Here is a 13,994-nt window from a genome sequence, read left to right on the forward strand (position 1 = left end):
CAGTGTTCCAGTATCTCAGGGGCTGCCCCAAAGAAGAGGGAGTCAAGCTATTCTCCAAAGCACCTGAGGGCAGGACAAGAAGCCATGGGTGGAAACTAATCAAGGAGAGAAGCAACTTAGAACTAAGGAGAAATTTCCTGACAGTTAGAACAATTAATCAGTGGAACGACTGGCCTCCAGAGGTTGTGAGTGCTCCAACACTGGAAGTCTTTAAGAAGAGATTGGACAAGCATTTGTTTGAAGTGGTGTAGGGTTTCCTGCCTAAGCAGGGGGTTGGACTAGAAGACCTCCAAGGTCCCTTCCAACGCTGTTATTCTAAGGACCATACTTTCCCCAAAAGTGGACATTTTGGGAACAAACGCAGAATTCAAAAAGAAGAACCAAGACCAGGAAAAGAGCTCAGGGACAGACTGGTTCATATTCCATAAATTTAGGTGTATATAATTAACTAGCTTAAGAAGGTTGCTTTCTATTTATCTACCTTTAGTATCTAAAGGGCTAGGGTTTTTATTTAAAATATTTTAAATGTTATGTCACTTAGAATGCCTTATTTTGATTGTGATGCTTCTGACATGAATAAACAAGCAAACCTATAGTAAGCTTAGCCTATTTACTACAAGAATAGCTTAAGGTGCTAGCATCAAAGTAAACGTATAGTACCAAGGCCATTAAGGTTATAGAAAGTCGACAATAATTACAAATAAAGAAAACTATGTAAGTTATATACTATTTTATGAAACTATGCATTTACTGCTAAAATGATTAAATTACGTGGCTAAGAGTATATAATCTCACTAAAACTGGTAAAATCTATAGGTATTTCAAGCTGAATCTTAATGGAGTGATTGAAGTACTGTGGTGGAGAAAATTAGGTAGCGTATAAAACAGATTTAAAGATTAAATGGTCATTACTTTAATCTTCAAGCTGAGAGCCAGTTTCATCTAGTGGTTAAGTCATCAGGACGGAAAGCAGGAAATTGGGAGTTCACTAGGAGACTGTGAATTCTAGTCTTTTCTTAGGCAGGAAAGCCGGCTGGGTGACTTTGGGCCAATCGCCAGGAGACTGTGAATTCTAGTCTTTTCTTAGGCATGAAAGCCGGCTGGGTGACTTTGGGCCAATCGCCAGGAGACTGTGAATTCTAGTCTTTTCTTAGGCAGGAAAGCCGGCTGGGTGACTTTGGGCCAATCGCCAGGAGACTGTGAATTCTAGTCTTTTCTTAGGCATGAAAGCCAGCTGGGTGACTTTGGGCCAATTACCAGGAGACTGTGAATTCTAGTCTTTTCTTAGGCAGGAAAGCCGGCTGGGTGACTTTGGGCCAATCGCCAGGAGACTGTGAATTCTAGTCTTTTCTTAGGCATGAAAGCCGGCTGGGTGACTTTGGGCCAATCGCCAGGAGACTGTGAATTCTAGTCCCACCTTAGGCATGAAAGCTGGCTGGGTGACTTTAGATCACTCTCTTTCAGCCCAGCCCACCTCACAGGATTGATGTGGAGAAAATTTTCAGCTTCAACCTCAATTCTTCAGCTTCAATCGCAATAATACACAGGCGAACAATTGATACAAACTCAACGTAAACCGTTCCAAACTCGATTGCAGAAAATAGGACTTCAGCAACAGAGTGGTCAACGCCTGGAATGCTCCACCTGACTCAATGGTGGGATTCAACCAGTTCGCACCTGTTCGGGAGAACCAGTTGTTAACTTTCTAAGCAGTTCAGAGAACTGGTTGTTGGAGGAAATATCTTTTTGTGTTTTTTTTCTCACTTTACAGGGCTAATCCTGTAAGGAAGACAGGAAGGAAATATTCTGGTGTGGTTTCTAGCCTAATCTTTAGTGCCCTGCTTATAGAAACTGCCTCTCCAGTTAACCCTTATTACATCGTAACAGATAAGCAATAGCAATAGTTAGGCATATACCGCTTCATAGGGCTTTCAGCCCTCTCTAAGCGGTTTACAGAGTCAGCATATCGCCCCCAACAACAATCCAGGTCCTCATTTTACCCACCTCGGAAGGATGGAAGGCTGAGTCAACCTTGAGCCTGGTGGGATTTGAACAGCCGAACTGCTGAACTGCAGTCAGCTGAAGTAGCCTGCAGTGCTGCATTTAACCACTGCGCCACCTCGGGCGCAGATAAGGTGAAGCGCCCATCGACATGAGTGACGTTGAGTTGGCAATGCTCACCTGGACACATGATCACTTAGACACACTTACCCAGCTGGTCATTAGGGCAGAGAACCGATTGTTAAATTATTTGAATCCCACCACTGACCTGACTCTATTGTTACATCCTCAAACCCTGACAAAATTTAGCTGATGGCCCTTGTTGCTTTTTAAACTCTGCCCAACTGTCAAAAGCCAAGAAACATGGGTCAAAATTGTTCAGCCCAATACTAAGCACCTTTCTATCATCAACAGATACACACACTGCATTGGCCTGGAAGACTGGATTTAGAGATCCATTGGGTGGAAATTGCCAAGCCCTGGTTTAGTTAATGATGCTGAAAGCTTTGCTATGCAAAGCAGGTACTTTCCCACTGAGTATGTTTTTTTCCCAGAAGGAGGAGGTGATTTAAATAGGTATGGACATAACTGAAGATAAAAATGGAGAAGGACGGAGCTATGGATGGAGATCTTCTTCCTCGCATATTCTCGGAGGTGCAGGGCCTGCTTTTCGGATCATTGAATGCAACTTTGCACAGTCAGCTGTGCCTCCGGGGTGCAGACCCACAGCTTGTATATCTCTGTTGATGGTGTCTCGCCATCTCTGTTTTGGATTCCTGCGAGGTCGCCGGCCATTGGCTTCTAGTTGTTACTCTTGGCTACGATGGAAGATGCTTCTCTCAGGACATGTCCCTACCAGCGTAGTCAGCCTTCTCTCATCTTCTCTTTTTTTTTTTAGTTTTTATTTTAAACACATAAACACATCAACAAAAACAAACACATGACTTAAAAACAACATAGGAACAAGAAGTTCCATCCACTCTTCCCTCTAAGGTGCGCAGCTGCGCGGCCGCGCACATGGCAAGAAAACACCGCGCAGGACTTTTCAAATCCCGCGCAGTGATTTCTACTGCCACAGGCTCCGGAAGTTGGGGAGGAGGTCCTTTGCAGGCGCTAGCCAACTGGCCCTGGACTTGTTTTGATGAGCACGGGGCGACTGATGGTAATTGTGAAGCCCCAAAGCCCCCGCCACCACCGGACTAACTGCTGCTGCTGTCTCCCCCTCCTCTAACAGCACCGCCGGATTTGCTGCGCGGCGCTGCGGCTTTGAGAGACAGAGACAGGGGAGAGGGAAAGAAGAATGCAGCCTCCTCACCTCCCTCCCTCCTCCGCCGTGGATTTTTTGCGATGACCTAGAGGTCAAGTTCCTACGGGGGATCGGGAGAAGAGTTGTATCCCCCCAGGGGTTTTAATGAGGGAGGCATGGTGGTGGGGGGTGGGAGGATGTTGGCTCTCTAACTGTACTTTCGCTTTATCTCCTTCTGTCTCCTCTTTACACCCATCTGTTTAAACCTCCTTCAATATTGGGGGGGGAGGGGTGGCATTGAAAGTATTGCCGTTTCAATGGCACTTTGTGGCAAGGACACGCGTTAGTTGCGCTCTTTCCTGGCCTCTGTCTGCAAAGAGGCCAGCCTCAAAACAACTCCTCTCCTTGACTTCCAGTGTGACGGTAGGGCCATTTTTCACACGAGACGCGTTCTGCTGTGATCCATTCCCCAAAATAAAGCTTCTTCTTCTCTGCGCAATTATCTGCGCATCCAAGAAGGAGCAGTTAAAGAAAACGGGGAAGAGGAAAGACAAATTAAAAGAAGGAAAGATGGGAAGAGAGCAAAGATGGGGTGTCCACCCCCCCCCCCCGTCAGTGCACCGCCGTCTAGCAATGCAAAGAGAGAAGGCAAAAGGTCCACGATCCCCTTCGCCTCTACTTGGACTGAAGTTAGGAGGCTGACTCGTACAACCAGCGGCGACCATTATTTGGAGGAATAACAATCGCAGCCATGCGACCGAGATTCGCTCTTGCAGAATCTTTTCTTTTTTAACCAAATTATTTTTAAAAAAGCCTTTGGAACATTCTTATTCCTAAAGCCAAAAACAAAGGATGAGGCTTGCTAGAGAACCGAGTGGAGATGATGTGCGAGGGGAGGCGAGGTGCTGTGGTGGGGGGAGATGTTGCTGAAATAATTCAATCTATCAGGAAATCGGAGCTGAGGAGGGGGGGTCAGGGGAAAGTCTTTGCCGGCCCGACGCCAGCCATAGCTCTGAATTTGCTTTCCTTTCTACTGAAGCAACCTCCGGCGTTTCGCAAGGCAACCGACAAAAAGCCACTTTCCCGGAGGGGGGGAGGGGCTTTTGGAAGAGGGAAGTGGCTGCCCTTCACCACTTGCCCCTTTCGGAGTCATTTTTTTTTTTTTAATAATATATATTTATTTTTTTTGAAAATTTATTTATAGGCCGCCCTTTTCCCTGGGGGGACTCAGGGCGGCTCACAACTCATGGGGAGGGGGATACAAACAATAGTACATAAAAGCAATACATAATTTTTAAAAAAGCACAACATTCATACCATTCGGGTGGCGGTGAGTTACATTCTTTAACCCCAGGCCTGACGGGATAGCCAGGTTTTAAGGGCTGTGCGGAAGGTCTGGAGGGTGGTGAGGGTACGAATCTCCACGGGGAGATCGTTCCAAAGGGTCGGAGCTACCACCGAGAAGGCTCTCCTCCGCGTAGTTGCCAGTCGACACTGACTGGCAGATGGAACTCGGAGGAGGCCTAATCTATGAGATCTAATGGGTCGCGAGGAGGTAATTGGCAGGAGGCGGTCTCTCAAGTTTTTCCATTTCATTCTATACAATCACATGTTTACTGTGCATAACCGGGGCATATAACATTGAGTAATAAACACAGCCCTCACTTATATAAAAAATGCCCCCTATAATACAAACCCAATATACCACCTTGACCCACCATACACCCTCTTTCAGTATCTTTCAGTATATATATATATACCACTTGCCGCTTTCGGAGTTGTTTTGAGGCTGGCCTCTTTGCACACAGGAGCCAGGGAAGAGCGCAACTAACGCGTGTCTTTGCCACAAAGTGTGGTTGAAACGGGAATACTTTCTATGCCACCACCACCACCACCCCCAAATACTGAAGGCGATTTAAACAGATCGGTGTAAAGAGGAGACAGAAGGCACAACACTCTTGGGTTTTTGTTTTTCAAATATTTTTTAATCATGCAGGGGTGGGTGGGTTACCGTACGCCACTCCCCATCTCTCAGGAGCAATAGCAATAGCAATAGCAGTAGACTTATATACCGCTTCATAGGCCTTTCAGGCCTCTCTAAGCGGTTTACAGAGAGTCAGCATATTGCCCCCAACAATCTGGGTCCTCATTTTACCCACCTCAGAAGGATGGAAGGCTGAGTCAACCCTGAGCCGGTGGGATTTGAACCGCTGAACTGCTGATCTAGCAGTAGCCTGCAGTGCTGCATTTAACCACTGCGCCACCTTGGCTCAAAGGAGGAAACAAAATTCCACCACAGCTACCTTCAACCTTTCGAGTTCTTCAGAATTCTTCATCAAGGAAAGAAGATACTAAAAAAAGAACATGCTGACAAATTCCGGAGAATGCGAGTGGTTGTATATTCACGTATGTCATTTTGACTGGCTCAGATAAAAACAATGGCCCATAATGGCCTTTGGATCTGGTCTACTCCCATAGCTATCGCTTTATCTGTTTAAAGGTCGTCACCCCTGCTTTGAAGAGTGCATAAAAAAAAATCACGGTCTCCCCGTTCTTTCACCTTTATTCTCTCCTTCATACTCCTCGGTGGAACATCTGTGAAAAAAATTCAGGTGCTCAGGCATGAAAATGTGCCGCTCAAACACTATACTTTTCTGCTCACACTGAAAAAAAATCAGAGGGAACATTGGTTCCATCATATATCCTACAGCAGTTCCGTATCGGTTTCTTTGCAGTTATGAGTATGAGTATGAGTAGTTTATTTATATGCCGCCCTTTTCCCTGGGGGGACTCAGGGCGGCTTACAATTCGAAAGGAGGGGAAAACAAACAAATTAACACATAAGACAGTACATCATTAAAAGCACAACATTCATACAATTCGGGTGGGTTACGGTCTTTAACCCCAGGCCTGACGGGATAGCCAGATTTTAAGGGCTGTGCGGAAGGCCTGGAGGGTGGTGAAGGTACGAATCTCCACGGGGAGATCGTTCCAAAGGGTCGGAGCTGCCACCGAGAAGGCTCTCCTCCGCGTGGTTGCCAGTTGACATTGACCGGCAGATGGAACTCGGAGGAGGCCTAATCTATGAGATCTAATTGGTCGAGTGGAGGTAATTGGCAGTAGGCGGTCTCTCAAGTACCCAGATCCACTACCATGAAGGGCTTTGTAGGTGACAAGTAGCACCTTGAAGCATACCCGGAGATCGACAGGTAGCCAGTGCAGCTCGCGGAGGATAGGTGTTATGTGGGTGAAACGAGGTGCACCCACAATCGCTCGCGCGGCCGCATTTTGGACTAGCTGAAGTCGCCGAATACTCTTCAAGGGCAGCCCCATGTAGAGCACGTTGCAGTATTCCAGCCTAGAGGTCACAAGGGCACGAGTGACTGTTGTGAGAGCCTCCCGGTTCAGGTAGGGGCGCAACTGGTGCACCAGGCGAACCTGGGCAAATGCCCCCCTGGTCACAGCTGACAAAAGTGTTAGTGTTTTCCCTTTATATACATTTCTGTCTTGCATTCATGGTCCCCTTATTCGTTATCCATTTTTATGTACTATTCTATATTTATTTATTCCTAGCTACTTATAACCAAATATTGTTTACCTATATTGTGCTTTATATTCTTACTGTCATTTATTCTCTTACATACAATTATAGGTATACATTCACATAGTTATTCTTTTTTTTTGCCATTCTTATACTTTTGTTATTCTATTTAAAAGGTTATAATATACAATTTGGGTTGCTTTGTTTACCATCCCTAGCGCCTGTTGTAACACCACCTTATTTTCCCTTTCTTTTCTCCCTCCCTTCCTTCTCTACTTCCTTCCTTCCTCCTCTCCTTCCCCTTCCTTCTTCCCTTACCTTCCCCCCTACTCCTACCCTCTCTCTTCCCCTTCCTGCCATCTCTCCTTCTCTTTCTCTCCCTTCCACCCACCTCTCCTTACCTCTTTCTTCTTCCCTTGCCTCTCCTCCATTCTTCCTCTTCCCTTCCTACTCTCTCTCCTTCTCTTTCTCTCCCTTCCCACCTCCTCTCCTTTCCCTTCCTTCTTCCCTCCCTTCTCTACTTCCTCCCTCCTCTCCTTCTCCTTCGTTCTTCCCCTACCTCTTCCTTACTCCTGCTCCCTCTCTTCCCCTTTCTCTCATCTTCTCTATCATTTGTGCCACACCAAAATGTTGTCGAATGGTGTCATTTGTGATGTGTTCAAGAAAAAAGATGCCCTATCTCAGAAGTCAGAATAGAGTAGAGTAGAGTAGAGTAGAGGAATAGAATAGAATAGAATAGAATAGAATAGAATAGAATAGAATAGAATAATGTAGAATAGAACAGAACACAACATGAGCTGGAAGGGACCTTGGAGGTCTTCTAGTCCAGCCCCCTGTTCAAGCAAGAGAACCTATACCATCTCCAACAAGTGACTGCCTAGTCTCTTCTTAAAAACCTCCAGTGGTGGAGCAGCCAATATTTCTGGTGGCAACTTCTGCTCCACTGGTTAATTATCCTCACTGTTAGGAACTTTCTCCTTAATTCCATTTGCTTCTCTCCTTGATTAGCTTCCATCCATTGTTTCTTGTCCTGCCCTCAGGTGCTTTGGAAAATAATTTGACCCCCCTCTTCTTTAAGGCAGCCCTTCAAATACTGGAATACTGCTATCATGTCGCCCCTAATTCTTCTTTTCTCTAGACTAGCCAAACCCAAGTCCACCAGCCATTCTTCAGACAGTTTAGTCTCCAGGCCTTTGATAATCTTAGTTGCTCTTCCCTGAACTTTTTCCAAGTACAACCCAAATACATCTTGGCCATATTTTTTATGACGGCACAAATAGGTTGAATTGAGCAATCATTTTGGCATCTTCATGGTAAGACGGTGGAAACATAGTCAATAATTATCAGAATATGTGGGAAAGAGATAGTGGGACCCCGGCAATTAGGTAGAAAAACATGTTGCCTTTTTCACAAGCCAAGAAACTTAATTTTAAAAAATCACAAGACAACAATATTGCACTATTGTTTTGTTGGAAGAAATGTCCTTCTGGGTTCAGTTCCAAGTTGGGGTGGAGGGGAGACACATGGTGGCTGTTTGGAAAGATGGTTTAATGGTGGACAGGAGCAGATGCCTTGATGATGGATAAAGGGGAAAAAATGGGCAAGAGATACTGAGAATGCCTTAGTTTTTATACCCTCTCTGGGCTTTTGAATTTGAGCTTGTATTCTGATTGGTTGCCAGGCTCCCACGGGGCCATGCAAGGGTAACTTTGTAGGGTGTCCTGAGTCCCAGCCTTGGTTGAGCCTTGCTGGGTGATGTAATCTTCCCAGGTGCTGATAAAAAAAATGTCCTTCTGGGTTCGGCTCCAAGTGGGGGAAAAGACACTGGAGACATGGAGGCTGCTTGGAAAGATGGTTTATTGGTGGACAGGACCGCATGGCTTGAGCCCTGAACAGAAAAGGGGATCACATGCTTCAATGTTGGTGGAGAAGAAGAGAAGGGTTGAGGGAGGGGCTTGCTAGGCTTTTTATAACCTGTTCAGTCCCACCTCTCTGTTTCCTGTTCCTGTGTAAGAAGTGTATTCTGATTGGTTGTCAGACTCCCATGGAGCCATGCAGGGGCAACTCTCTGGACTGCGTTTCGAATCCAGGTTTGGTTGAGTTCTCAGATGCCACGTGGTGAGCTGGGTAAAGAGCCAATATTATCATGCCTTAATCCCATTCCCCTGGAGCTGAAGGGGAGAACTCTTTATTATGTAAAGTGGATTAGCTTGGCCTTCTTAACGGCCCATTGACAAAGTGGGGATGGGCAGGAAGCTACAGGCAGCTATTCTTCCTTTTAAACCATGTTTCTTCCTTTTCACATCCAGAGAAATATTCTGCCTTTTCAATATTTCCTAGGATATTTCATTTTTCTGGGAGAGGGCTGGGTGATAACTTCCTACAGGGCCTTGTGGTGAGATGGGTAGAGGGCTAATCTTATCATGTCCTAGGGGCCATTTCTTAATCCCATCACCCCGGAGCTGAAGGTGGGGCAGGGAGCTTCAGGAAGCTGGTTTGTCTTTAAACACATTTCTCCTTTTCTCATCCAGGGACATATAATATTCTGCCTTTATAATATTCCCTAAAATGCTTCATTCTTCTAGGAGAGGTGGGTGGAGGCTGACTTTCTCCAGTTTTAAACCTTCATTTAACTTCTCACGAGATTAACCATCTTTTTTTTTTTTAAATTTGGCCAGGAAATGCTTATTTTAGTCATCAGGGGTCATAAAACCCCAATCAGAGTGGGGAGACTGCGAGGGTGGAAGGAGGGTCATAAATTTCTGAGCCTTTTTTTGCTGCAAGACCAGAAAGCGCTCATCCCAACGTTGCGTATTTGGTGACGTTCTGTTTGTTTATGTTGAGAATTTTTTTTTTGTTTTAAACTCCGGGTGTGAAAACGCACTATTCTCTGGGTTGCTCTGTGCTGCCCCCATGTGGCTATGTCACGAATTGCAGCTAACACTTCAAACCATTTGAGGTTGTGTGAGAAGAGACGAGGAATCCTTAGGGATTCATAGCTTCACCTGTTATTTTGTTGTCTTGCTGTTCGTTGCAAAAGGAGGGATTTGGCTTCAGTTTAGAAACTGAGTATTTGCAGTTAAGACGGTTCATGAGAAGTTTGCTTGGAAGATCCATTTTAATCTTCTTTCTGCTTTTTATTATCAGTTCATTATCTTCCCTTTTGTTCCATTGGTCTCCTGCTGTTTTCTATTAGCATCCCTTGGCTTTTATTTATTATTTTATTCTGCTTTGGATTTTTCCTGTAACTGCGGTTGCAATTCTATTCTGATGAAAGAAATGTCCTTCTGGGTTCGGTTCCAAGTGGGGAAAAAGACACTGGAGACATGGAGGCTGCTTGGAAAGATGGTTTATTGGTGGACAGGACCACATGGCTTGAGTCCTGAACAGAAAAGGGGATCACATGCTTCAATGTTGGTGGAGAAGAAGAGAAGGGCTGAGGGAGGGGCTTGCTAGGCTTTTTATAACCTGTTTATTCCCACCTCTCTGTTTCCTGTTCCTGTGTAGGAAATGTATTCTGATTGGTTGTCAGACTCCCATGGGGCCATACAGGGGCAACTCTCTAGGCTGTGTTTTGAATCCAGGTATGGATGAATTCTCAGATGCCATGTGGTCAGTTGAGTAAAGTTCCAACATTCCTTCCCCCTGCAGCTGCAGTGGAGAAGTCTTTATTATGTAAAGGGGACTAGGCTGGCCTTCTCAATGGCCCATTAACAGTGGGGATGGGCAGGAAGCTACAGGCAGCTATTCTGTCTTTTACAACATGTTTCTTCCTTTTCACATCCAGAGAAATATTCTGCCTTTTCAATATAGGATATTTCATTTTTCTGGGAGAGGGCTGGGTGATAACTTCCCACAATTCTATACTAAAACTATAACAGCATCTTCGTAACCCTGGAGAACTCAAACTACCTGGGTGTAGGATCTTTTCCCATGTGTAGTCCAAATGGATCAGCTTCCGTATATTTCTTAAAATGGGAATTCCCTTTTCTCCTGTCAGCCAGAAGACTCTGCTGTATGCTGACATTCAATAAAATGTACTCCTAAAAATGTACAGCCTGTATAGGAATAAAATCTATATAGCATCAGTGATTTGGAGTCCCTTGGCTCTCAATTAAAAAGGGAATCAAAATATTTTCAGTAGGTACAGAAATGTAGAAAGTGAGGAAGAAAATGAGGAAGAGAAGGAAGAGGAAGAGGAGGAATAGGAAGTGGAGGAGGAAGAAAATGAGGAAGAGAAGAAGAACAGGAGGAGTAAGAGGAAGAAGAAGGAAGATGAAAAGGAGAAAAAGGAAGAGGAGAAGGAGGAGAAAGACAGATAGGAAGAGGAATATAAAAGGAAGAGGAAAAGGAGGAGGAAGAAGAGGAGAAAGAAGAAGAGAGGAGGAGGAAGAGAAAGAGGGAGGAAGAGAAGGAAGAGGAAGAAGAGGAAGTGGAGGAGGGGGAAGAGGAAGAAGAGGAAAATCTAGTGGAGGAGGAGGAAGAGGAGCATAAAAGGAAGAGGAAGAGAAGAAGGAAGAGGAGAGGAAGAAGAGGTGGAGGAAGAAGAGAAATTTGAAGTGGGGAAGAAGAGAGAGGAAGAGAAAGGGAGGAAGCGAAGGAGGAGGAAGAAGAGGAATAGGGAGAGGAACATAACAGGAAGAGGAACAGGAGGAGGAAGAAGAAGAGAAGGAAGAGGAGAGGAAGAAGAGGAGAGGAAGAAGAAGAGGAAGTAGAGGAAGAAGGAGGAAGAAAAGGAGGAAGAGAAGGAGAAGGAAGTGGAGGAGGAAAAGGATAACATAAAAGGAAGAAGAAAAGGAGGAGGAGGAGGAAGAGAAATTTGAAGTGGGGGAAGAAGAGGAGAGGAAGAAGAAGAGGAAGTGGAGGAGGAAGGAGGAAGAAAAGGAGGAAGAGAAGAAGGAAGTGGAGGAGGAAAAAGAGAAGATAAAAGGAAGAAGAAAAGGAGGAGGAGGAAGAGAAATTTGAAGTGGGGGAAGAAGAGGGAGGAAGAAAAAAGGAGGAAGAGGAGGAGGAGGAGGAAGAGGAAGAGGAGGAGGAAAATACAATTCAAAATTTTCCTCCCTCCCTCCCTTCCGCAATCAATTCCCCCCTTGATGACATGCAGAAGTCAGCACGCAGAAAGATACCCTCATTCTTGCATTTTTCCTGCCCTTTTGGCTGATGTGATCAGGACGATTCATTCTGACAAGATCGTAAGGACCCCGAGGCCTCTGGTGGTGGAGCTGCCATCACCGCTTCCACCTCCGTCTGTCGGAGGCGGATCCTCAGCTCATCCTTATTTGACTTCAATCAACCCCACCTCTTTGTTTGGATACAAAAGAGCCAGGTGCCCTTTTTACATTGAATTATTCACTTTTAATTTTTAACATATATTTTTTGTTTGCCTGCTTTGCCCTGGCTGGGTTGGTTCCTATAGCAACTCTGCACCGAGAGCATCTTCCCTCCCTCTAGCATTTGCAATTTCTACACAATGTTTTTACAGCTGTGGCTTTCTCCGCTCTGGGCATGGAGAGGAGAGGCAGATTTGTTGGCATCTCTGCCAACTTGGGGAAGGGAAAGTCCCGGGTGCTTCCAGAAGATATTTATTGACTTATTATTTTATTTATAGAATGAACGTAGCCGGCCCACTTGATTATTGCAACTATTGATAGCCGTAGATTTTTTGTGGTCTGCTGGTGGCCCGCAGACTTAGGATTTGTAACATCCTAAGTGTCAAGGACCAACAACTTTAAGGAAGCAATTCCAGATTTCATCCTTGGCAAAGAGAACCAGAGTTTTCTGTTTCCATTCAGTGCTTGGTATTAACATCCTCGCAATAGCAATAGCATTTAGACTTATATACCACTTTGCAGTGCTTTACAGCCCTCTCTAAATGGTTTACAGAGTGAGCCTATGCCCCCCAACAATCTAGGTCCTCATTTTACCCACCTCAGAAGCCTGGAAGGCTGAGTAAAGCTTGAACCTGCTGAGATTCAAACTACCAAATAGCAGGCAGCCGGCAGTCAGCAGAAGTAGCCTGCAGTACTGCACTCTAACCACTGCGCCGTCCTCTGATAAGGAATGCATAAAGTTTTGGTCCAAATGTTTGGAAAACATTTCTGTGCCTTTGCACTTGTGTTGAACTGAGCGTAAATGCACAGTAACAGCAGGGATGGCTCCCCAGCCATGGAAATTGTGGTTCTGAAGCTGGAAACTCACTCCCTGCTTCCAGGAAAACCAGCCTGAGCCACATGACTCGGGAGGAATAGCAATAGCAATAGCAGTTAGACTTATATACTGCTTCATAGGGCTTTCAGCCCTCTCTAAGTGCTTTACAGAGTCAGCATATTGCCCCCAACAACAATCCGGGTCCTCATTTTACCCACCTCGGAAGGATGGAAGGCTGAGTCAACCTTGAGCCGGTGAGATTTGAACCGCCGAACTGCTGAACTGCAGTCAGCTGAAGTAGCCTGCAGTGCTGCATTTAACCACTGCGCCACCTCGGCTCTTAGATCTCCAGCTTTCCATCTTTATTTCCTTTAGGTGTCAAATGTGGAGACTGCCCATCTCACTCGCAGAGCCTCTCTCCGTCCTGCGCTCAGGTTGCAGAGATAATCTGGCTCGCCTATCTCTGTCTCTGTTCCGCGGCAAATGGCTGGGAGTCCATTTATGTCATCTCCTGTCCAGATTCTAAGCAGATCTATAAAACTCATCAGCTGGAATTGGAGGTGTACACCAGGGAGAGTGGAAGGGAATCAAATTAAAGAAAGAACGTCAAGCCCATTATTTCCAGATTGCCTTTCTGGCCTCTCGTTGATTACAGGTAGTCCAGATTTCATCCTTGGCAAAGACGACCAGAATTTTCTGTTTCCATTAATGTTTGATAAAGAGTGGACAAGGCTTTTGGTCCAAATATTGGGGAAAGACACTCAATGTGTAAATACTTGGTATGAGAGTTCAACTGGCTGGTGTGAGAGAGTGGGCCTATATTTCTATCCCTTTTGTGATGAACTGAACTAAATTTATAATAACACTTGAAGTTATAATCCCACGGAAAAAAAGTGACTCACTCTTATGACCAATTTCATAAGTTAGTTTGACAAGTTAGTAACCTGGTTGTTAAGTGAATATCCATCCAGCATTGATTTTGCTTGTCAAAAACATCTGCAAGAAAACCACCAAGCTCAGAGAGCACCAAGGACCCCATAGTCCTAGTCCTCCTCCTCC

The sequence above is a fragment of the Thamnophis sirtalis genome, unplaced genomic scaffold (genome assembly GCF_051295495.1).
Source record: "Thamnophis sirtalis isolate CommonGarterSnake01/CBP01778 unplaced genomic scaffold, rThaSir2_p1.2 scaffold_2, whole genome shotgun sequence".
In the NCBI taxonomy this organism is placed as follows: Eukaryota; Metazoa; Chordata; class Lepidosauria; order Squamata; family Natricidae; genus Thamnophis; species Thamnophis sirtalis.